This window comes from Propithecus coquereli, unplaced genomic scaffold, assembly GCF_000956105.1.
Source record: "Propithecus coquereli isolate 6110/MARCELLA unplaced genomic scaffold, Pcoq_1.0 Scaffold63, whole genome shotgun sequence".
NCBI lineage: Eukaryota > Metazoa > Chordata > Mammalia > Primates > Indriidae > Propithecus > Propithecus coquereli.
In genome coordinates, this window is record NW_012152285.1 from 4,047,843 (window position 1) to 4,074,279 (window position 26,437).

General features: G+C 38.3%; 1 protein-coding gene and 1 pseudogene across 1 annotated transcript in view; both read right to left on the reverse strand.

Annotated features, from left to right (window-relative positions):
- RNLS (renalase, FAD-dependent amine oxidase) overlaps window positions 1-26,437 on the reverse strand; it is a 265,826-nt gene that overhangs the window by 127,707 nt on the left and 111,682 nt on the right. The window lies entirely within an intron of this gene.
- Window positions 25,457-26,395, reverse strand: LOC105822638 (annotated as a pseudogene).

The following is a 26,437-nucleotide window of genomic DNA, read 5'->3' on the forward strand; positions in this document are numbered from 1 at the left end:
GGCTCTGAGTCATACTCTCAGCTCAAGGAAATCTCCTTACCCAAAGTCATGCTCCTTCCCAGAGGTAATCCACATACAAAGATGACTGGTGACTGGTTGATAAGGAGTTTAAAGGTCTGTTCCTCTGGTTCCCATTTGGGGAACTTTGAGGGGCTCTTCCAGCTGCAGAGCTCTCACTGGAATTAGCAGAGGCTTTGCTGAGATTGAATAGCAATTCAAGTTCTCTTGAGCTCAATCCAGTTTCCTTCATTCCCCACTAAGTATCCATCCAAAAATGTCCCTCCAGGGCCTTCCTACATGCAAATCTTGGCCAGAGTCTGCTTTCTGTTCCTTGACCTGCAACAAACATGCTAATTCTAATTGTCTGTAGATCATTCACATGGAGAAATTTGTTCTTTATTTAAATATCTTCTCCTGGTATTATTCCCTCATCATCTTCTAACAATGCTCACCATTTTAGAGTCATATGCAATATCCTTTCTATATTCTTTCTGTAAATCTCTTGCTTTTATCTGAATTTCCTTATTCGGTATTTCCAAAATATTCTCTTGGGTATCACTCCTTCACTCTGTTTGCAAAATCTGTTTCTTAAAGGCAGGGAGTCTTTATCTTTGTATCCCCACTACTTACTAGCAACTTGTCAATAGATATTTGTGGAATAAAAAAACCCTAAGAATATACTGATCTGGAATATGGACAGTGGTCTGGGTTGATGATATAGATTTCATGGAATTATTGGAATACAGACAAGAATAGAAGCTATAGGAGTGGATGAGACTGCTAATGCATTAAGTGTAGAGTCAGAAGAGAAGATGGCTTATCACAGAACCCTGAGAAATACCAGCACTTAAGGAGTGAAGAGATAAAGAAGAGTCCATGAAAGAATGGCTGGTGAGAGAAGAGAGAGTTGGGGGAGGGTGGTACCCTGGAAGCCCTGGGTAGAGAGAGAGAAATTTAAGAAAGGAGTATTCAACAGAGCCAATAATGATTGGGAATCAAATAAGACAAAGAAATGACTATTGGATTTGGTAATTAAGAGGTCTTTGGTGGCTTCTTTTAGTTGCTTTTTGGTGGCATAGTGGGAGGAAATACATTGGGTCAATTTTGTAGATCAACTTTTCCTACAGGTAGCTGCTGCATTGATGTCTGGAGAAGTAAGAGGAAGCACCAACTTCAGCTTCCTATTTAAGTGGTGTTCTCACAACCCACTTCAGCAAGAGCTTTGTTCTTTAGGAGTCTATTGGGGTCCCATTGATAATGCTGTGATATTCATTCAGCTCTTTGTATCTGAATTGAGAGAGGTCAGGTATATGATTATAACCTTGAAACCTCCCACAAGGTCACTCCTTACTGAAAGTTATAAAGCCTACCCAAGAATTACTCAGAGCTCAAAAAAAACCAGAGGTGGTTAAGTCACTCAGGGGTAACATATTAAAGTCAATTACAACTCAATATGGGTATATTTATCAGATTTATTTCCCCTGTGACCAAAGAGGCAAGCAAGAAGTAGAACTTTTTCCAAAGTGTGGGGATACAGGTGGGGATGTATGCAGGGCTGGCAGAGAATGCAAAAGCAAGGAGCACAGATAATCTTTACCTATTTCCCTGAGAGTTAGTGAATCAAGTCTGGACATATTTCCTGCATTTGAACTATTTGATCTATATAAATACGCATTTTTATTCAATTCAACACACATTTATTGAGTACTGTTATATGTCAGGCACTATGCTGGGAACTGGGAAAAAAGATTTAAAAAAATAAAAATAAACATGAAAATAAACAACATGGCTTCTGCCCTCAACAAGTTCAAACTAGTAGCTAGAGAAAGACACAAATTGCTATATAAATTCAAAGGCATTGTGAGAGTGCTATGTACGAAGTGCTACGGAGACACAGAGAAGGTGGCATTTGGCTGGTCTTGGGAAGGAGGATAACCAGGAATGCTACAGGCACAGAAGTAGCTCTTGCAGGCTGATTAGAATGATGGGCAATCAAAGCAGAGGAGAAAAAAATCTATTGGTTTCTAGAAAACCTGTGGAAATAAAAGTTCTAAACTTTCTAGGGCAACAAGTTTTTAGGTATTTTAAAACCTACGCAGGTAGGAAATTAGTTCTGTAATTACCTCTAACTTCATGGTCTTATAATTAATTTTAAGCCCTTCCTTTTATCTTTTCCATCAGGAAAAAAAAAAAAAAACCTGAGAAGAAGAGATAGTCAACACAGTATTTACATTTCTGTGAGAAAAAATTCCCAGTCACTCTGTTTTCCAGCAAACAAAACAAAATATAAAAACCTAAAATTGCTTTGTTCCAATGCACAGCCATTCATCATTTAGTCTTTTTGTTTTAAAGTGAATACTAATCTACCTCCATTAAAAGCCTCCCAAGGGGCCTTAGCTTCAGTGAACATGGAACAGTTTAAACTGATGGGCTTAAGGAATGGAAGAAGCTGTATAAGATATCAGCAAGAACATTCTTTGATAAAACCAGTGCTAAGCAGAATTCTTAAGATTTGAAAAGGAAATCACTTTGTCTTACTGCCAGGGGATTCTCTTATTTCCTTTTTCAACTAAGCAAATTAGGAATGGTTATTTCCATGGTATTTCTCTCCATGCTGGGCACTAAAACTCAAGGCACTCCAAACTATATTTCCGAGAGAATTGAATAAACACCCAAAGTTTTAGCAGAATTAAAGTTCTTATGGCTTCCCTCAGGTATATTTCCAGTTTGCTTTTGTTTCTAATACATCTTCCCTTGATGACATATATTTAATATATATTTTTTCCTTACAATGTACTGTATTGATCATGACTAAGAGATCCTTACTCAAAAATTCCTAAATAATATGAAAGAGTAAAAAAAAATGAGTATGAGATAATTTTAGAAATTAAAGGGATCATAAGGCTTATTTATAGACAAGGCAAACTTCCCAAAGTCAAGTAGCAATTTAATAGCAGAGCTGAGAATAGAATCTAGGTGGGGGAACCAGGCCCAAGTCTGCTACATGACGGGCAGGGCCACCCACCACACAACTCAAGGGGTAGCATTCACACAGAGTGGGCAACACACCCTGAGTGCACAGTGGGAACCAATCCTATTAGGGACTCTGGCGACTCCTAAAATACAACAGCCTCACAGTTGCCACAAACCTATCACTTGTTTCATTATTCTGATGTCTGAGGTGCTTGACCAAGTCAAAAAAATTCAAGGTTGGAGGTATACTCCAGTTTTGGTCCCTCCACAGGGTTGGTTTCCTTAAGAGAAACGGAGGTTCTGTGGTTTACCAGTGTACCTCGCCATAAGAATTCTTACAATTTAAATTGTTTTATTCACTGTCTTCTGGCACAATATCAGTGGCTTTGGGGAGGAACCTACTGAGTCATACTTATAGGATTTATATAGCATACACTTTCTAAACTGTTTGATAAAGCAGAATAGAAAATAAAGGCAGCCTCCCTCCTCCACCCACATTAAAAATAAATCCACATTTTTTAGGAAAAATTCCAGCTCTAGCTAAAATCCTTGAAGCCCTTGTGAAGCCTCAAGAGTTTTTCTTACCCATCACGACCCAGGAATTTGCATTTGGTGGTGCAGCAGTGGCTTGAGGAATTTTAACTTGAAGCAGCTCTCCTCATTTACTCTGTTGTTTGGGTGACATAGTTGATACTACACAACAAAGTTGCTATATCCCCAAACATGAACATATAATGGTTGTTTTCGTAAAGAGTTCAGGGATTTGTGTTGCTAGAAGAGGTAATAATGTATAACAAGAACATACTAAATGTTAGCTCATTATCTGAAGCATTGGTCCACCTCAATGAGAAAAACATCAGTGGGGAGTGGGAACGATGGAGATGAAGATGATGCAAATCATTAAAGAAAACCATTTGCTGCCTTAACTGCATAATAAACCCAATGTGGCCCACTGTAGCCCCACGTTCATGGTAAGCCTTATGGATTTTCTGCTGGACGAATGCAAGGACATGCAAACTAATGTAATGCACAGTCTGTGGTATGAGGTACATTACAAGGAAAAGGATTCAGGGTCTATGAGGTTTCTGTTGTTTATATTTTGTAATTTTTAGCAGAGCGTTTGTGTTTTAACCTGGACCCAGGAAGTACATTTTATTGGATAGAATGTTTAATCCTTCCCAAAAGGCTTTGTAAAATTCCTCCCCCTCCATGTCTCACTATCCCTTGTCAGTCTTCAGTACCTAGATGTCTCCATCAACAAAGCCTCCTGAATTCTCAACCAGAACCTTTGCTAGCAGCTGTGGAGGTCTTGAAGCTAGAGCTGACCTTACAGGCAGCAGGCAGTGGGGAGGAGACATGCTATCTGCTGGTGCAGAGAGTGTCCTATGGTGGAAACACAGGCAATTGACGTGCAGACCTTCCTTCCTCGAGAGTATGGGGCCAGGTGGACTCCTTGAAAATAATGCCCCCTTTTATATGCACCATTCAGCCTGAATGGCAACCTTCTGAGTACTTCTGATTTCTCACCCAAATCCTTTTCTCCGTCAAGGAGGCTGTCCTCCCAGGACATCCATCACAGGATAGATGTGAGAAGTAGCCTGTCCCCTGTATGGGCTAGCTTTGCCTTCCAGCATGGTATGTTAGCCAAGTGGATTTGAAATTGTTTTCATTGGTCATTCCCCACAATCCCCCAACTAGGTGCTGCCACACCCATTCTGCAGATGCAGGGCACGTGTGGCAGAGGCATAGCAAAACCTACCAAAGGCCAAGAGTCCATTGTGCTGGGAAGATTCCACATAGAGCTTCCTTTCCACGAAGCAAAGACCCTCATGCACAGTTCTTTCTTCCCCTGGTAATGTCTTCCTCCTCCTTTCTGCTTTCTTTCCATCCCTCCATCTCCAAACACTTCCGACATTTGCACCCACCCATCCCCTCTCAGGAGTTTTCACCGTCTCCTTCTAGCTCTAACAACCTGCACAGTTCTTTTTGCATTCTCTGTTGAATTCTTACTAGCACTTGTGGCCCAGCTGTTTTATGGTGAGGACATACAATTTGGTATGACTAGTTTTCTTTTTCCATATAGGTGTCTTGAGTTCAATGTGCTATAAACTCTGAAAAATGGGACCTTATTTAATTTGTCATTCTCTCTCCATACAGAGTCTAGAAGAATACTGCACATGAAGGTTCAAAGAAAGAATAGTATTTGTCTATGGATTATGGCAGAGAAAAAACTATACTAATAGTCCTCTACCTGGCTTTGAAAAGAGCAAATGTGTTCCTCAATTCTGGTTTTGCCCTGGTTTATATTTTAGATGTGAACATCTGGCTAGAAGTCAAAGGGCACATTTCCCCAGGGAATACTAGAAAATGCTTATCAAAGTGGGCAGCAAAACTTTTTCGAGTGAGGAGGGAAGGAAGGAAAGAAAGAAAAGGCAGACTACATGGTAGCATAAGCCCTCAGAGCTAGAACTTTCATTTAATGTTTCCAATGTTTTTTCATAAACCAGAGATTCCCTGTTCAGTCATAGTAATAGATGGTATGAAGCTTTCCAGCTTTCTTTCTTTTTTTATTTTTATTTTTGCATGGTAGAGAGGTAGTGAGGAGAGAGGATCTGGCAGTGGGGGTGGTGGGAAAAGGAGAAAGGAGAGTGATTGTTTCCAAAAAGCTCTGGGGTGGATAAGGGCTCCCCACCATTCATTTTTTTTTTATTTTGTTATTAAAAAGACGCAATTTACAGCTTCTCAATTTTCCAGCAGTTATGTCCTTTGATGGAAACATGTTCTGATATTTATAGTGAGTCAATCTGTCAGTGGGTAAATTCAGCATTCAATCTAGAGACCATGCCACAAGACTAAACCCACTACCTTTTATTGGAAATGTTGGGGATGAGAAAGAGGCAATTCATTAATTCTAAGCCTATATGAGGCAGTTTCTTCTTTTTGTCTGTTCTGTATTGTGTCATAGCAGAAATGTTGTGTGTACCTCGGCTACTAAAACAGTCCAAGCACCCAGGGAGCTTGCTAATCAATTTTGGTTAGAGTCAACACAGAGCCCCAGGACACCATTAAGATATTCAAGGTTTTCAGGGATAGTTGAAAAGGAAAACAAATAATTAGGCCTGCTCCTCTCTGTGCTTCCCTTCCACTGCTTGGCAGAGGACAAACAGTGTTCACTGGTGACTGACAACGTGATGCACCATTGACTTCCTTCCAGCAAGGCTTAAGCTGTCAGGTCAGCTCTCTGTTCACTGAAAGACATTTGTGTTCCTATATAACTGTGCTTGTGATTAAAAGGCACTGGATCACTCTAGACCTTTAACAGCACTAAATGGACTATTAGGCAAAATTGAAATTGAGGTGACCCCTACAATCCACAGCTCAGAAATACAAGGCTACCAAATAATTACCTCATATCCCAGACACTTTATGGTGTCTTTTAGCCTGGTACTGGAAAAAGCAGGCAAAAAGGAACGGGCTAATACTGATGAAGCATTTGTTGAGTTCAGCGTGGTGCTAGGCAGTTTGCTCGTTTATGTCACTCTCACCAGATCCTCCTGAAGGGTAGGTTTTTATGATTCTTTTACAGAAGTGGAAACTAAGCCTCAGCTAGGAAAAAGAACATTGTCACCCTGAGAGAAAGTGGCCAGGCAAGATACTGGAAAAGCATTCTTCTGTGGAAATCTGTTTATTAAGACGGGAGAGAAATCTGATCACTCTGTTTTTCTTTTTTTCTTACTTCCATTTTCTTGTTCATTAAATGAAGAATAATGACACCTACTTCAAAGGGCTGTTACAAGACAGAAATAAAATAGTTCTTGTTATCTTTACATTTGCAGTTCCCTCTGCCTGACTTTTTGTGTAGCTGGCTCCTATTCATCCTTCATGTCTCAGCTTAAATGTCACTGCCTCCAACAAGCCCTCCCAGATTATGCATCTAAAGTCTCCTCAACCTCCTGACTCGCTCTAACATTCCTTTATCACTTTATAGCACCTATCACAATCTATGATTATCTCATTACTATCCTTCTTCCCCACCAAAATGCAGCCTCCATGAAAAAGAAATTATTTCTATTTTGCTTATGTTCTATGCCTAGTATCTAGCACGATGCCTGGCATATAGTTGCAACTCAAAAGTACTAGTTAAGTGAATGTGTGAATGACTGAAAGATCATGCACCTAGAAATTTAGAACCACTAAATAAATGGAAGTTCCCTTGTCTCCCTCTTTTCCTCTGGGTTTATTTCCATTTCACTTCATTTTTTCATCTCAGTCACCAGTGATCCTGTACCGTGTTACATTGAACTTCAGTTGATGCAGGACAGGAGAGCTGACTTTGCTCCTGCTCATTAGCAGAAGGACTTGGGCTATTTTTCTCCAGTCTTAGGGAAGAGGCTTGTCTATACTGGGCCTGAGGGGAGGACATGTAAGCGGGTGGAGATCAAAGATCTGCCAACTTCCTGTGTCTGTGGAGAGGTGGAGATATTTAACAATAGGAGGGAAGAAATAGCTTTTGTGGAACAAAGAAACTTGCCCTCTCCATCCTACACCCTCCTCAGGGAGCTTCTGAAAATGTTTCTCCCGGTGCCAATCTGCCTGTAGCTTCTGGGATCATGGCCATGGTCAATCGCCCTTCTTGGATCCTGGACTCCTAAATGCAGGTTCTGCCCTCAAGGCTCAGGATCTAGCCAGAGCTCAAGCAGGCAGTAAAGGTTGCTGATTCTCAAGCTAAGAGAGTGGGAAGAGCCTTTGGGTACTTTTAGTTGGGCTCTGCTCCCCTTCTGTGAAATTGCTGACCATTATAAGCTGTCAATTCAACGTCGAGTGGGGGTGAAAATGGATGGTCTGACCACCCTTTAAAGTCCACCAAATTTAGAGCAAGCAGGCCTTCTCCATGAAAGTCATCTTCTCTTTTGCTTAGGTAACCTTTCAGTAATAATAGATCAGAGCCCACATCAAATGTTTCTATCCCTGGTGAAACTGTCTCTGGCTTCCTCAGGCATGTAGGAGAGTTCTACATTTCCCTACACCACCATCTCTGTGCCTCTATCTTGTGTAATAGTCATATTCTTATGTATCTTGGAACCACGTCCAGCTTGTGGTCCCATGGAGGCAATGTGTCTCATACATTTTTGGATCCTTCAATCAAGATTGCATTGCAAAATACTAGGAATATATGAAGTACACAACATATAACTTTGAGATCTATATTTGATAACAAGATTTTGGTGCTAAAAGGGACCTCAACAAGTGGTTTGATACTTTATAAAGCCCAAAGTCATTGCCCAATGCAGCTACAAAGTAGCAGACAGGGTCTACTCAAATGAATATTATTATTTGGTATTACATCATCATGATAAAGAGTTTCCAAATGTTTTAAAATCTAAAGTAATTTGAAATACTTTCTATCAAATTATAATCCTTAGACTTCATTTACAATCTTTCACAGGGTTTCAAAGGACAATATGTTTTATTTTTCTGAGAATTTGTCAAATAATGATTGTCCTATAAATAAGTGTTGGTTTCTCTATTACCCTTGAAAATACTTGCTTGATGAATACTAATTTGGGTTGATTATTTACCACTTTATATTTGTGTATTTTGTTAAACCACTGACAAAACATTAGAGGTATATGGGCTATATTAGATGATAAAATTTGATATGAGACTTCTACTAGTTCTAAAATGATCTGCCTCTATGAACTCTTCTACGTTAATTCCATCTTTAATCAATTTTTATTGAATATTTAAAGTAGCCCAAGCGTTATGTGCCAGACACTATGCCAGATACTGGGAAAATATAATAAATAACATATTGTCTTATAGATAAGATAGACAACCCTTGTTCTCAAGTTACTTACAGTCTAATAGAAGAGTCAGGCAAAAAAAATTAGAAATGATTTTAATGAATGTAAAAATATGACAATGGAGGCATGTACTTAGATTGTGGAAGCACAGAGAAGGGAGTAATAATCTGCCTGGGAGGAGTTACAGAATTCTGCCTTCTAAATAACCTTTTAAATAAAGTGAAGATGGAAGTTGTGGATCAAGAACTTATCAAGAATTCACTCAGAGTAAATGAAAATATTAGTCCTGCTAAGAAAAAAAAAAATAGACAAGAGAAAAGCCTGTAAAAATCAAGTCAGTATCTCAAGGTGATGAAACAATTCATTATATTCTTAATCTCTAGGTAGTGTGGTCTTGAATTACAGGAAATTTATTTCAAAGTACATGATGGGTTTAATGGTCATAAATGATTGATTTAAAGTAAATACTTGCTGTTTGCATTTTATTTTCCAGAAAGATGGGAAACCATATTGTCTACATTTAGGTTTTGCCTATTTGATGTAACTGAACAAAGTATTAACCCTGTCTTAAGTAGACTGTGTTGTGGGTTGAATCTATAGTCCCATGACTTCACAACATGACTTTATTTGAAAATAGGGTCATTGTAGATGTAAGGTGAGGTCACACTAGAGTAGGATGCACACTAATTCAGTATGATCAGGGTCTTTATTAAAAGGGGACATTTGGACACAGACATGCTTATAGGAACAACACTGTGTGAAGATGACTGCAGATACCGGGATGATTCTTCTATAAGCCATGGAATGCCAAAGATTGCCAGCAAACCACCATAAGCTAGGGGAGAGACATGGAACAGATTCTTCTTCACAATCCTCATAAAGAACTAACCCTGCTAATACCCTGATCTTGGACTTCTAGTCTCCAGAGCTTTGAGACAATAAATTTCTATCGTTTAAGCCACTCAGTTTGTATACTTTGTTACGACAGCCCTGGCAAACTAATACAGATAGTAAATTCTTCTTGGGGACATGACGAAGGACCATAGGAAATTTAAACTATATTTTACACAATACTGGAACATTAACTTCATTGAGAAAATATATCTCAAGGAGTTGGGAGATTACTACTCCTTTTAAAGTTCTCTATGTAGTAACCGAATAAGAGCATTCCAATACATAATATATTCTTTTTTTTTTTTTTCAACTTTAACTTTAGGTCACTCTAGTGTTTGGCTAGAAAATAAAATACAGTTTTTATACGTTTTTATGCTAGGTTCTTGGAAAGATATTTGTGAGAGATAGAGAGAGAGAGACAGAGAAAGACAGAGAGATTCTTCGGGAATGTAAATCTATGATGACTTTGAGTTCTCAAAATAATTGGCTTTTACCAAGTGAATTTTTCTTTAATTTTTCTTCCCAAGGTGTAATATTGATCATTATCTCAAACAAATAAACTTTGAGGATGTAGAATAATAGAAGGATTGCTTAACTAGATGTCTGGAGACCAGGAGTCTAGCCTCAGTTTTGGTCCTAATAAGCTGTGTGGCCTTGGAAAAGTACTTAATTTTCGAATAGCTAATAGTTCAAGAAAAACTTGGGCCAGAGCATCTTTTGATATTGGCAATGATCCACTGTTTGAAAAAATCACCAATATCCATGCTTCAATATGAAAAAGAGCTCAGCAGAAAGCTTATAAGAACAGCACTGAAAATCAATACCATCAGCAAGGGAAAGACGTGATGACGAGAAAAATATCCCTTTATTTCTTCAATTTAACAACAGAATCTCTGCTTATCGTTTTCCTCTTCTCAGTGTATAAAGGCAACTTTAAAACATGAGTTAACAAAAGCAAATGATTCAGAGCTAATATTTTGTTGTCCTTAAACTTATAGTAGCATCAAATGATTTTATAGCCCACTGGGGCCAGAAAATCACTTGGAAACAGAGTGTACCTGTGTGAGCAAGTTGTACTACATGAAGTGACAAATGATCTTAGACAATTACAGAAACCTTTATATCTCAATCAGTACCCTGGAGACAGCCGATAATGTCTGCATGTACTGCTAAAACTGTCAGCAATAAGATGTGAGGAAAACTCAAACCAGAACTTTTAACAAATTATGAGGTTCTGAAAAAGAGCAGAAACCTCTGTGGTAATGGCTTACATTAACAATACAGCTGCCTCTTCAAGCTCCCCAAGTCATAAAACACTAACAGCAAAGAACTAAAAGAAAAATACATACACACTACAAGGAAAAGGACATCAGAGAAAATGGACTTCACAAGGAGTACGGTTACTGGCAATCCCCTGACGTGCAGAGTCAACCATGACGTGCTCCTAGGGCAGGGCCACAGTGGGCCTGTTTATCTCATCCACACAGCATGGTGCCTGAAGGTGGTTCACATTGGAACAGCTGGCTCTGAACCACTACCTGTGGCTTGGGCAAGCAAGTCAGTTTCTTTATCTCTAATATATGGATAAAAACAGCGCCCACCATAGAAGCTGTTGTGAAGATTAGATGAGATAATACAGCTCAAACACTGGGAATATTGCCTGACAATTGTATACTCAATAAATGTTAGCTATTCCTACTACTTCTATTACTGCTACCACTAGGCAACGAGCCCTTCTCAAATAAAACAAAACCATGTTTTTCTAAATATTTAATTAAAACCAGAATGTATTATAGAATACTGGCAAATGAATTCAAGGGTCATTATTGAGGCACAAGGCCTTAGCACTAGGGTTTCAAAAATGAATAAGATACATAGTCTCTGAACCGAAGAGCTCACAGCCTAGGTGGTGAAGAACAGATAGAAAATTCTGAGGAGCCATGTTTGAGCTATGTGGAGGATATGGTGCCAGTACAAAGAGCAAGGAGGGTGGGGGATGGTCAGGCATCATTCCCTAGAGATGGTATCTAGACTAAAATGTGAAGCAATACTGTTTTAGTTAGAATAAAGAAGGCCAAACTGAGAGTAATAGTCAGAACACCTTGGATTCCCTGGTATCATTGACAAAGAACCTAAAGGATGTTTTTAAAGTTAATGCCTATCTTTATTTTTTCTTCTATTGGTAGTTGCTTATGGATCCTTTATATATTATTATTTGTTCTTTCAAAGGAAATATTAATTTTAATGATGGCAGCATATATTTATAAATGATAATTTGCTTCAGTCACATTTATGTAAGGTCTGGTGGTATGCACAAAGTCCTGGGGCTTCTGGTTGAGCACTGCTGACCAATGATGAGGTTCTCTAGACTGGAACCTTGGGGCGGAGCTACTCTGAGGTATCAGCGTATAACTGAGGTTTAATTATGCCATAGTCAGCTATGAGGGAAAGGTGATAACTCTTGCATCCATTGTCAAAAGCAGAAGAAAAAGAGGGGGAAAAAGACACTCACTGTGAGCAGATGGGATGCCACAGAGAGATATCATTGTGAGAAGTCATATTGTCCTGCCCAGTGAAGCCATTGGAGGAACAAGCTAAATCAGAGAAAGGCAACACTTCCTTTCTGAATATGGGAAGAAGTTTAACTCTTCCCATATTCAGTCCCCACACCAATAAGCAGAAATCAAGATTGTTGTCAGGAAATTGATCAATGCTTATTTTAACATGTACTTATGATAGACACTGTAGAAACCCCTTGGAAATTTTTCAATGAAAACACAAAAACAGTGAACAGGCTTCCTATTGTTCAATTCAGCTTTTTTTCTTTTGTGACCACCCCCCAACCTTTTCACAAATGAGCAACAGATTCAATATCTTCAAAAAACAGAATCCTGTCCCACCCTAGTTCTGCACATGAAAAATAGCAAAGAATAGTTTCTCTCTTCTTATTGGGTTGTGACCCTCAAAGTGCATTTCCTTAATTCAAAGAGTCTCCCAAACATTTGGTAATCTAAACATTTGGTTTAAAAATATGTGAGCAAACTAGGTTTCATTTGCTAGAAATCAAGACCAATTGGGAAAAAATGGAGAGGGATGCAAAGAATGTTTCATTCCTTTTAAAACCACACTTCACTTGCTCAATGAAAAAAATCTCCTTTTATTTTTAAAAACGCTTTCAAGCTGAAATTGTCTATGGCCAAGCCATAGCCTAGAGCACAATTTTACAGCTGAGTAACAAACCTCTTAAATCTCGGATTTATAATGGAAATGCTGTCCGAGAGTTAATTACAGTGGGCTCCAGTAGGGTATAATTTTTTTCATCAGTTTGGACTTTGGAGAGAACACTAGCCTGATGTGACCATATTTATCTCAAATCTCAGACTTCATTATTTCATTTTGTTGGGCTGTAAGGCAAAGGCCAGTGAGCAGGTCCCTCCTACCTTTACTTTATAGCCTCAGTTTGCCCAAAGGTTTCAGAAAAAGAAAAGTTCTTTCAAAAGAGGCCAGTATCAATAACAGAAGTTTTAAATTAGGACAGCCAAAGAGTAAGACAGAACTCCCGCCTGTTTTTAGGGGAGAAAGCACAAACGTACTCTTAAGAAAAACAAAACAAAACAAAATTTAAATCTTAATAACTATCATTAGATTTCTTTTAGGACTTTGACAGGGTAGGGTTTACTTTTCCTAGGATGTCTGTTTTCTGAAAGAACTCCTGGTACCTCATCAATGACTGTGGAATTTAGCTTGTGACCTAAGAGACTAATTCAGACAGTTTACCAACCTTTTGCTTTTAAGCCAATGCTTCTCAAATACTGGAATCACCTGGGGGAATTTAAAAAATACTCCTGCCTGAGTCCCAACACCAGAGATTCACATTGAATTAGCTGTGGGTACAGCTTGGGCATCAGGATATTTCAAAGCTCCCTAGGGGATTCTAACGGGCAGCCAAGAGTCAGAACCTTTCTGGCCTCTGGGCCTTTCTACTTGAAGTGGGGTCCATGGACCAGCCGTGCCAGCATCATCTGGAAGTTTATTAGAAAGGTAGAATCTTGGGGGCCCAATTGAGACCTGCTGAATCAGAATCTGTATTTTAGCAAGATCTTCAGGAGAGTTGCATGCATATTAAAGTTTAGAAAGCACTGTCCCTTACTAAAGCTGTTCCAAACAACTTCCTGACAGTCTTATATGAGTTTCAAAATACTCACTGAAAATATGGTTTTCATTCCATGAAATAAAAATAGATAGGGAGTGTTCTTTAATCTGATTAGGAGTTGGAAAAGAACACCAGGATGGGACTGATGCAAAAAGCTTGGCATGGTTCAGGTAAAGGCTTTAACCTCAATCTCTTTAGGTTCTACTGTTTAGTAGAACTAGATTTCTTTTGTTTAGTACTCACTAAAAAGCATCAAGAAAAAAATTCTCTGGGATGGGCCCAAAGATGATTTTCAAAAACACTTAATGACTGGAATAGCATAAACATTGATAAATCATAGCTCATTTCAGCCATTCTTCCTTTGTGTGTCCCCCTTCACCCAATTGTCCTACTTCCTGGCTCTGTATCTGCCCTGGACCTCGAGCACAGAATTTGACTTTTAGTTATCTGCTAACCTAATGAGGAGGTATGTCAACGATGTTGACAACCAGTCAACATGACTTAAAGGAAAACTGATCCCGGATTGGTAAATGGCATCTAGGCTAGGAGAACTATTAATATAGGTACGTGATAGGAGCCATAGCTTTGGACTTCCCTGAGTGTGGTGATCTTACAACTGGATGTGGCCTTTGCAGGCACTTTGAAACCTATCACTACAGAATTGGTGTAAGAGCTACTGGCTTCTTTGGGGGAAATAAGGCTATTAAACCAGGACAACTCTTGCACTTACCTGGTGTTCATGTCATCTTTGTGCGCATGAGTTGCTATGGGCCACTGTAAGAACTGCTATAGGAAAAACAAAACCACCCTGCCCTTCTAGAAAGCCATGTTCCCATCCTATACTGTTTGGGGTAGAATGGTGTAAAATGGTCATATGAGTTTGAAAGTTGAGTTGAACCAAGAACTCCTAATGCACAATGTTCAACACAGATCTTTTTAAAATAGTGGAAACTAGGGACAAGTGAAATACCTAAGAATAAGGGAGTGGTTCAATAAAGTATGGTTAATTCACAAAATGGAATATATCCAGCTCTAAAAGCTCGTGTTTCTGAAGAATATTTAATGTCAGTGGAAAATAAATGTTTGTGATATATATATTAACCAAAAAAGTAAACGAGAGCGGATATATGGTACATATATACAATATTCGTTTTATAAAACACAGAAGAAGTTTCAACAAAAAAGGACAGAAAAAAAGAGTAAGGCAGCATATTAGACATCTCATATATTTTCACCTTTTCCTGCTTCTCTTTTCCTTGCAGCAATTAATTTTCCTCACTCACATAGATAACATGATTAGTGCCATTCTGGTCATCACAAAGTTCAGTGCCCTCACCACAGTGCTCAGCCTGTGACTCAGGCTTATCCATCAGGGTATCTTACTCTTTTCTCCATGGTTACTGTTTGGGGCATGAGGTTCAGATAAAGCCGATCAGAGTCACTTCTGGGGATCTTGACTGTGCAAATACTGAAACAAATAAATCAAGCCTCTTGATATATCTTTGGATAGAGAGGTAAGAAAATAGTTGCAGCCAGTTTCCCAAGATGAGAGAGGAAACAACATCTATAGGCTGCCCAGGGATAGACAGTCTGGTGGCAGAAGGGTTATGTTGTCAAACAATTTGAGCAATATTGAATTAAAGAAAGAGGTTTATTGCAGAGCCGCTTTAATATACATATTTGCACTAGAACAAGGAGAGGATGCCATGTCAAAGTTAGTTAAACACCAAAACCTTTCTTTTGTCTTTGTCTTTCTTTCTTTCTTTCTTTCTTTTTTTGAGAAAACCTGCTACCATCTCTGCTGATAAAATTTTTCTTAGAACACAGAAAAGAAATGCTGCCCGAAGGAAATAATGGGTCAGTCTATGGATCATTATTTTCTTCTTTGTGCTATGCTCCATTTTTTAAACTTTCAACAGCTAAAATTATATTTAGTACTTATATATAAAATGTGTGTGTGTGTATATATAGTATTTTTATATATATCTATATATGTAATTATAGTCTATTTCTACCTATGAAAAGATCCAAGTACTTTTTACTTTCATTAATGTACTAATTGTATTTCTAATATATATTAATACTTTTTTGTTGCCCAAGGTTTAGGATCAAGAGTCCATCCCTTTTACCAATGGATACATACAATTTCTGTTTTTAATTTCAGAATTTCTGTATTCCCTGTTTTATATTTCTTACATGTAGGTAGCCAAGTTAATTATATAATCATCATTCAATATATTAGAAGAAAATAAGTTACTTGCTACCTGTTCTATAAATTAAATATTACTGCATTGTTTCCTATGCAAATGTGTATAGACATATCTCTCTCTCTCTCCATATATATATATATATATATATATGGTTTCCAAAAAAGTAACATATACAAATGGTTCATAGCTTAATTTTAATTTTTAAACTTAATAATATATGATGAGCATATTCCCATGGCAGGATACAGAGCTTGATCCTGCTCTTGATTAAGCACTGTGTGGTACAAATCATATGGATGAAGTCATACAGATCTCAGCCATGTGACCTCATTTAACCTCTAGGTGCCTTAGTGTTTGTCTAAGTGGGGATAACCTACTTACGTGGAAGATTTTCTGTACATTTAAGTGAAATATGTAAGTGAAGCACTTAGCACATGGCTGGAACGGAGTATGCTCAGTAAATTGGAGTTTTGTCATTATTATTATTAAGGGAAGACTATTCTATTAATATTGTCTTTAATGGATAATTGGGTTATTTCCAATTTTTGCTTCAATAAACAGACAGCAACATACTAATTGAACCCTTGTGTGAGGATTTCTATAGAATAAACTCCAAAAAATCGAACTGCTAGGTCAAAGGTATGCCCATTTGCAGTTTCGCTAAGATGGCCAAATTTCTTTTCAGGAAGGCCTTTCCAGTGGGCACTCTCACCAGCAGAGGGTGCTGCTTGCTGGTGGGAGGGAAAGCAGTTAGCAAGCACTTGAAGGTTGTTTAAGGTATTGTGAGGCAGAAAAGAGAGGGCTGTTCTGTAGGGATGCGTGGGGTTCTCAAGGCCAACTTCAGACTTAATGATTCATGAGGACGACTCACAGGCCTCAGAAAAGCTGTTAAAGTCACAGGTTATGGGTTATGAGAGTGCAAGCATGTAGATTAAAATCAGCAAAGGGAAAAGGTACATGGGCAGAAAGAAGTCCAGAAGAGGTCAGTTGCAAACTTCTCTGTATCCCCTCCCCATGGAGTTTGATGGGGATACGCTTAATTCTCCCAGCGATGATGTATGACAACACATGTGCAATGTTGCCAACCAGGGAGGCTCACCTGAGCCTTGGTGTCCAGGGTCGTTATTGGGGATCAGTCACATAGGCACGCAGAGCCTGCTTGACTGACCTCAGTACCCACTCCGAAACCAAACAGGCCTTCCCCTTAAATCACATCGTCAGGATAACCTGGTTCAGCATGGCTTAAGGCCTCTGGCATATAAAAACATTGTTATCAGGAAGAATATAAAGGGCACAGAGGTTAATTCCCAGGAGCTGACCAGGGCTGGGATTTCTTCGGAATGTGCAGAGTTTGAATAATCCAGGCCTGTGGAGTTAACCCTTCCCTGCCCTGGGTGGGGGGAGAAAGAGGGGATGACATGAGCAAAGGTGGGGAGGTGGAAATACATAAATCACAATACAATTAGGAACAAGAGTGTGATCTGGTATGTTTAAAGAGAAAAAGAGGAGAGGAAAATTAGATGGAAAAGTAGGTTGGATCAAATCATGAAGAGTGTTGAATGCAGATAAGCAAGGGTTTGAGAAGATAACTCTAGTAGTGGTTTTAAAGATTAGTTGAAGTGAAAAGAGTCTGTAGCCTGGGAAACGCGTTAACAAGCCACGAGACAGGAAGTGCTGAAGCAGTGTCATAGGTGTGAAAATGGAAAGGACCTGTCCACAGTAAGACTTCAACAGTTGCTCAAAATAGATGGACAAAGGCGAGGGGAAGGAAGAGGTAAAGAATTTTCTAAGATTGTAAGCTTGGTTATACGTAAAAGCCTCTGTTGGCTAAAATAAAGATGTTAGGACAGCCTCCAGAAACATTCATTCATTCAACTACTATTTATTAAACGCTTATTAAGTGCTAAACTGTCTTCAAAGTGTGTCACATGAAACATGTGCTCTCCATCACCTGAGGGAGCTTGTTGACAGAGCATATTATTCCCTCCAAGAGCAACTGAATTTGAGTCTCTAGTATAAGGTTTGGAATCTACATTTTTAACAAGCACCCAGATATTCTTATCACCCCTAAAGCCTGAGATTCTCTGTTACCTATGGGGCCCAGAAAATCATCTATGTTGGGACTTTAAATACAGTCACGCATCGCTTAAACATGAGGATTAAGTTCTGAGAAAGGCACAATTAGATAATTTTGTTGTTGTGCAAACATCATAGAATGTACTTACACAAACGCAGATGGCATAGCCTACTATACACCTAGGTTATGTGGTGTAGCCTATTGCTCCTAGGCTACCAACCTAACAGCATGTGACTGTACTGAATACTGTATGCAATTATAACACAACCATACGTTTTGTGTATCTAAACAAATCTAAATATAGAAAAAGTACAGTAAAAGTATGGTATAAAAGATTTTTTTAATTAAAAAGTAAAAATACAGTATAATCTTATGGGACCACTATCATCATATACATAGTATGGTATATACTGAAATGCCAAAATATTGTCATGTGGTGCATGACTGTATCTCAAGTGGTGAAAATAGGAAGGAGAAAAATGGTACAAAGAAGCAGACACATTTTTCCCACAGACAATTCAGGATTAGAATTTCTCTTGCATGTGTGTTTCAAAGGTAGGGGCTTGGGTGAGGCTGAAACTACTATTGCATTTTTCTGGGTAGCAGAAAAACAAAGGCACACAGGCATGTTCAAGTGTACAGTCCAGGTATGCAACTATGATTATGAAAAGCATCACCATCCTTTACCAAGAGGGACAGGTTTTTGCCAGCACAACCTTTGACTGCTACAAAAAATACATATTGCATTTGTTTTGGAAATAAGCACATCAAGGAAATGCCTTAAATATAGAAAGTACATAATTTTATTCAAATTTGGGCAACTCTTTGGAGCTTAGAATGCTTATGCAGAAGATTTTTAAAAATGGAGTTTCAGAAGAAGCAAACATTACAATTGACAGATCAGAGCTCAGCATATAAGACTAATTAAATATTAATAAAAAATAAAGTATTTTTTCTCTCTCTCCTCCTCTTCACCTAGCTTACCTCCCCCCGCCCCCTTTTTTTCCTTTCCTAAATGAGTCCTTTCTGCTCTTGGTTGTCAGTGCAGAAGACAGCATGTTCCAGAATATGCAGTTTTCTTTGTTTAATATAATATTGATGGTTTCTTTCATTAAGTTTTAGCATCCTTCTGAAAATCTGGCAAATACTATGATACATGTTATCTCCATTAAACGTATTAAAAGAACATTCAATCAGGAAATTAGTTAACTATTCTCTAAATAAATTGTATTTGAGATGTTGCATATAAAATATGATAATTCTGTGTGCAAATCAAATTATACATAATATTTTAATGTTCTGTTAGATGAAGCTGAATCGAGTGAACAAAACATAAGCTTTCGAGCCAGACAGGTCTCAGTTTGATTTATGACTCCAGATTCAGGGAAGTTATTTAGGTTTTCCGAATCCATTATTAGATTCTCATCCATTATCATTGTTTCTGAATGCGACATTATTGGCATTTGAGGCAGGATAATTCTTTGTTGTTCGAGATGGTTCTCTGCATTGCAAGACCGTTCCCACCCCTATATCCCTCCTTTTTCTAGCTATTACATACCAGGAGCATTTCCACCTCCAGTATTCCCACAACCAAATACCCCTATGAATTTGCAGTGCCGCCTAGGAAGGTGGTGATGTTCCTAGTTCAGAGCAAATGCATTAAATGGATTATAATAATACCTCTTCGAGTTGGAAGGCTTAAATGGGAACATTTCCCTGGCACTTTTGAGTAAATACAAAAGGTAGTTAAGAGAATGTGTTGAGGTCAGTCAGACCTGGGCTCTCTTCCAGCCCTGTCAATAGCGTCTCTGTGTAGCAAATTGCTTAATCTAAACCTGAACATCTCATCTATAAAATTACAATAGGCATAACCTGACTCAGAGGATTATATTTGGGGATTCAATGAAGTAATGTGTGCCAAGCACCAAGCACGGACCCTGGTGCAGAATCAGCACTCAGTCAAGTCAGTCATGGTTGCTGCCATCATTATTATTAAAGCCAGACGCTTGGGACTGGGGACAGGGGAGGTGGCAAGGAAACAGGGTGCCTTGTTTAAGACATTTTCTAAAAACAGGAAAGGGGGAAATAAACAGTAGCTGGAAAGAGTAGAGTTGTTTGTTTCCCCCCACACTCCAAAGATAGCAGACTGCTGTGTGTATTTGAAGGCAGACAGGAAGTGTACAATAAGGAAACTGAGGCTGAGATTCAAGAGGACAGAAAGGGTGATAATGTGAGATGTGATGAGGAAGCCAGGGGGCTTAGGCACACAGCGGGAAAGGGATCACTGGCATTTCACTGTGGCTTTTCTAGACATGAAGCTGTGTTTACATGTCTGCCCCATTTCATTGGGATTTTCACCTGCTCCACACTTTATTAGTGCCTCACTCTAAAAGTGATGGCCTGCAACCAAGAGAGCTGCTGTAATGTTACCAAACTCAAGAGAAAGGAATCTGGAATTGAGTGTGCTGGCTAAAAATAAGGGAGATCAATCTGCTAGGAAGTGAAGCAATCTCCTCCCTAAAACTTGTTCCTGGGCCTAGATCTTGGCTTTAGAGTCCTGACGTCTGATAGCATTTCAAGGACCAGGTTTTCATTTTCTTTAAGTACCTTTTCAATGATTTTTTTAACCCTCAGTTGCCCTTTTCTCCCCCTCCACCTTTTATGAGTAGCACTAAAAAACCTTTTCACTTCAGATTCATTGCAATGTCCTTTCAGTCCCTAATTTTACCTTTCTATGTCAAGAAATATTTTCGAACGCAGTTGTTTCAAGACATTCCTCACATAAACTGCAAAGCTTCCCGCTACATTCTCTGTAATGATCCATAGATCATAGGAAAAACATAGTCTCTGGCTTCTAGGGTTTGGGACATTGTCTCTTCTTGAGCACTTGGTCAGCTTTTTTTTAACTAAAAGATAAAAAATTCATGGAATTAGAAAAATGGTAACATTGACCACAATGGTAACATTGTAGATCATTTTTCAAAAATTAAAATATAAGGGAAAAACCATGTTTTAAAAATGATAGTGCTGTATTGAAGCTGTATAAGAAGTGACCAAAAATTTAAAAATATCTATAAAATATTCTTTTTGTAAAGTGTCCCCCATAAAGTATTGCTCTCTGAAGATGCTCTACAAATCCAGTAGTTTAGGAGTTCAGGAGACCCTGCTTATCCTACCCTCTTCTGGAGGTTCACAACGCAGTCCCTGAGGAGTCCTGAAGACAAAAACTTACATGACTTATTTTATACAAGTTCCTCCCAAACTTATTTAAGGGAGAGATATGCTTTTTATGGAATACCTATTAAAATCCCACAGAACTGGTGTTCTATAAACCAGTGTGGTGAAGGAACAGAATTTATTTTTTGTTTTTGTTTTAGTTGTTGTTACTGTTTCTCTTTGTTTTTTTTTGTTTTTTTTTTTAACTTCTAACCCACTGATGACTAAGACTTTTGTTAAATACAAAAATCATATGTTTGGAAGCCATGGCAATGTCAAATTACTATAAAAGTTTCTAAGTACTTCTCAATAGCTGACTTGTCATAAACTGGTTGCAAACAGTTTGCAGGTGGGCACTGGTCCATGGACCACATAGAGAAGCAGTTCTTTCACTCATTGTGTATGCCCCTTAACCTCGGTAGAATGCATGTCACTAGGAAGGGGACAACGGATAACATAAATAAGTTTTTTTCCCCCTAAAAAGCAGAATAATAGGTACATGACACATTGAAAAGCAACATTCCTTTATCTTGTTCATCAAAGCCACTTTCTATACAATCTTGTAATATTTCAAAGCAGAAGTAGGACAAAATATAAACTATCTCACTAAATCGAAGTTTAAAAAGAACATATCTTCAACATGAATCCCCTTCCCCAAAGGTGTAGGTATTTAGCAATAATCAAAAGATGGTCAAATTCTTTCCATTATCTATGTTTTAAAAACCTGCATAAAAGGGTTGAGAGGTGGGTTGGAGGGTCCATTCTTTGCTTGGTAGGGTGCTGATGTCTGTAAGACATGCAAACCCAAAGTATGGCTTAAAGCAAAGGCAATGCTATTCCTTAAGTAGCAAGGTTGGTGAATCCAAATTTAATTAAATCTTTTTTGAACAGAGGAGAGATCTCTGTAAATGCTTTATGCTGTGCACTTTCCCACAAAAGATAAGAAAACAGTAAAAGTATGATGATTTTTTTTTGAGCAGTTGACCTGCTATGTTATAAATAAAGCCCAAATTCTTGGATTAACCCAAAACAAGAACAATTCAAGGAAATTATATTTTTGTTTCAACATCATTAAATGACAGATACTATCTATCATTAGAACAAGAACTGGAGAATGGTATAGTGTGTGACCTTCACTCTCTCTTATTCCTTATATCCAATCAGTCTCTGATACGTGGTAATATATCCTCAACACTTCCGTCAGAGCCATCATTTCCTCTCTAGTCCCACTCCCGGTTTCCCAGTATTTCATCACCACAGGGACAATTGCTGATTTTAGCTATAAGGCTAGGTGTAACTCACATGCCACATGCTTCCTCACTACCTATCACCTCAGGTTCAAACACCTCACTCTGTTATTAAAGATCCCTTTCTATGTGTTTCCAGTTTATCCCAACCCTACTTGCCTCTAGTCATCAAAGCATGCCTAGGCAGGTTGCTATACCTGAAGTCTCTCCACTGTGCCTCCAGATGAAAAATAAACCCACAACATACAGGGCTTATCCATCCTCAACTCACCTTTCTAGCTTCAAGTCCCTAATACCCTCCTATAACACACATACATTTTTGTCACTGAGCCACTTGACAATTCTCATGTCCTCCTCATATACTTCCTCTGCAGCCCCCTTCTGACTGGTTCGTTCCCACTTCTCCATTAAGACCCAGGAGAAACAGGCAGCCTCTGTGAACCTCAACCTAGCCTCTGCACAATTAGCCCTTCCTCGACTCATCTGCTATAGCACTTATCACCCAGCATTGGTATTGTTTATGTTTGTCAAACTCTTACCTGCTGCATTTTCATATCCTAGCAAATAGCACTGTGCATGGCCTACAGAAGGGTCTTAAATGCTTATTGAATGAATGAATTAGTGAATAAACTATTCACTCCAGGTACGCTCTGTTCATTCCTATACAATCCACTTATATTTCACTCCCTACCATTTTCTGGCTACCCAAGCCCATCACTTTAAGGATGCTGAAGCTACCTGTCCAAACTAGTTCAAATTGACTTCTTCCTTTTCCTGATTTTACATAGCCTTAACTATTTTACCTTGTACTGTTTCTATCTATCTATCTATCTATCTATCTATCTATCTATCTATCTATCTATTTTGCCTCTCGAGGCGTGGTAAGGAGCTGAGTGCCTGAGTTTGAATCCCAGTTCTGTCATCAACTAGCTTCTATTTATTCATCTGCAAAATAAGCATGATAGTAGCTACTGCATAGGATTGTTGTGAAGATTAAATGGACACATAGTAAGTGCTCAATGAATGTAGCTACAATTATTAGTAGTACATTAAATATGTTTGCTTCTTTTTTTCTCCTTTGTATACCCTATCGTGGCATCTAGAACCATGTTAAGCTTACAGTATGCATTCAACAACCTCTTGTCGGTTTAATATCAGAGGAGAAAGTCAATGGCTTTGCTTTGAGGCCATTTTCCCTTACTTGGTTCTTAACAATCATGAACCCTCTATAGAGAATTCCTATAATTTTGGTAAGACAAATAAACTTTGGCAGCCAAGTGTTGCAGAGCACTTTTGTGTTTCCTCCTGAAGCCGTAAGTAGGACATGTTTTAATAGCTGAATTTTCACCTGAGGAAAATTATATTCAGTTTTCTAATCTGAAAAATGGAGCTAATTAAAATATTTACTTCCTAGCACGATTATGAAGGTTAAATAAAATAATCCATGTAAATGGCAAGCATTAGCTCTCTAAAAATATTAGTGTCAACTTTAGAAATGTTAGTATCATCATCATTATCATTGAACTTGTCTAAGGAAAGAAGAATTTGAACTAGAAATAAGAGCTATCAATTCTTGGCCTAGTTTTAAAAATTATGCTATCATCTCTTAGACTTTCCCTATTTTCCATTCATTATTTTTTCATATCAGCTATTCTTCTCTGCACATTCTTTTACTTTCTACTTTTTTAAAGGTATAGCAGAAAAATGGATGTAGCATATGAATAAAAATTCATCAACAGATCATAAAAAAAGGATTCATCCTTAAGATTTGTCACATGCTTTTTTTTTTTTGATGTTTATAGAAGCTTTATTCATAATCGCTAAAACTTGGAAACAATCAAAATATCCTTTAGTAAGTAAATGCATAAAGTGTGATGTACCCAGACATTAGAATATTATTCAGTGTTAAAAAGATATGAGCTATAAAGCCATGAAAATACATGGAGAAAACAATGCGTATTACCAAATGAAAGAAACCAAAAAGAAAAGGCTATGTACTGTATGATTTCAACTATATGACAACACTACAGAGACAGAAAAAGATCAGTAGTTTTCAGGGGTTGGGAAAAGAAGTAATGAACAGGCTGAGCACAGAGGATTTTTAGGGCAGTGGAAGCACCCTGTACAATACTATAATGATGGACACATGTCATCATACATTTGTCCAAGCCCATAGAATTTACAACACCAAGAGTGAATCCTAAGGTAAACTATGATCTTGGGGTGATAATGATACGTCACTGTAGGTTCATCCTTTGTAACAAATGTACCACTGTAGTGGAGATATTGACAATGGGGGAGGCTATGAGTATGTGGGGGCAAAACGTGTATGAGAAATTTCTGTACCTTCCTCTCAATTTTACTGTTAAACTAAAACTGCTCTAAAAATATTCTATTCACAAATCAAAATAAAAGTAAATTTATACTATTATACCCAATTAATTATTTAAATTACTTAAATTAAAAACTAGCCACACTCTGTTTACCCCTGACAAGGTTTTCAGTGTAATATCTACATGCCCAAAAAGGTTATATACATGTACTTTCGTTCATGGACTTGTAGATGCTCCCGTTTAAATGTATGTTTGCATTAGAAAGTGGGAGGGAAAATGTAAGTGGAACAAGTGATAAATGAAATGTCACTATCAAGGTTTGACAAGCAAGTCCTAAAACTTCTAACGATTCCCTTAAGCCTTCTTCATTCAGGCATTACATTTCTGAGAATATTTTCTTACTAGACAACGGACTTCTGAAGACGTAAGAATATCACCTCAGGAATTTAAATGCATTGTGGGTTTTTAAATGTATTAGTAAATCATTTCATGAAGAAGATATGAGATGAATGAAACATTATTGTGCATACTGCAATGTTAAAATCCCAATCATAGAGAAAGTTTTGCCTTCTCAACAGCTTTCTTGAATGTACTCTTGACTTCTTTGTTTCTCAAGCTGTAGACCACAGGGTTTAGCATGGGGATGACCATAGCATAGAACACAGATGCCATTTTGTCTGTGTCCATGGAATGACTGGAGCTGGGCTACAAGTACATGAAGATGACTGTCCCATAGAAGATGCAGACTGCAGTGAGGTGAGAAGCACAGGTGGACAAAGCCTTCTGGTGTCCCTGAGCTGAGTGTATCTTTAAGATGGTGATAAATACAAACATGTAGGAGATCAACATAACCAGCAGAGCAAAAACAACATTGAAGGTTGACATAAAAACCAGAACTACCTCACTAATGTGTTTATCAGAGCAAGACAGAGCCATGACTGCTGGAACATCACAGAAAAAGTGATGGATCAGGCTGGACTTACAGAAAGAGAGAATGAATATGTCCCCAATGTGGAAGGAGACGTTTAGGAAACCACAGATGTAGGAGCCTATTGCTAGATGAGCACACACACTCGTCGTCATGGTGGTGGTGTAATGTAGTGGTTTACACACTGCCGTGTAGCGGTCATAGGCCATTGATGCCAACAGGTAATTTTCCACAGTGGCAAAAGCTACAAAAAAGAACATTTGAGTAGCACATGCATTGTAGGAGATGACCTTGTCTCCTATGAGGAGCCCAGCCATGACCTTAGGAGTGACAGCCGAGGAGTATCCAAAGTCCGCCAGAGATAAGCTACTGAGGAAAATGTACATGGGAGTGTGGAGACGAGAGTCCAACAGGATCAACACCATCATCCCCAGGTTTCCAGTCAGAGTTATGAGGTAAATGACAGTGAGTAATATAAAGAGGAGGACCTGGAGTTCCGGGGTGTTGGTTAATCCTAGAAGAATGAACTATGTCACATGCTTTTTAATAAATGCTTGCATTGAATTAGTTTTTTACACAATCCTACATTCACCATGTGTTCA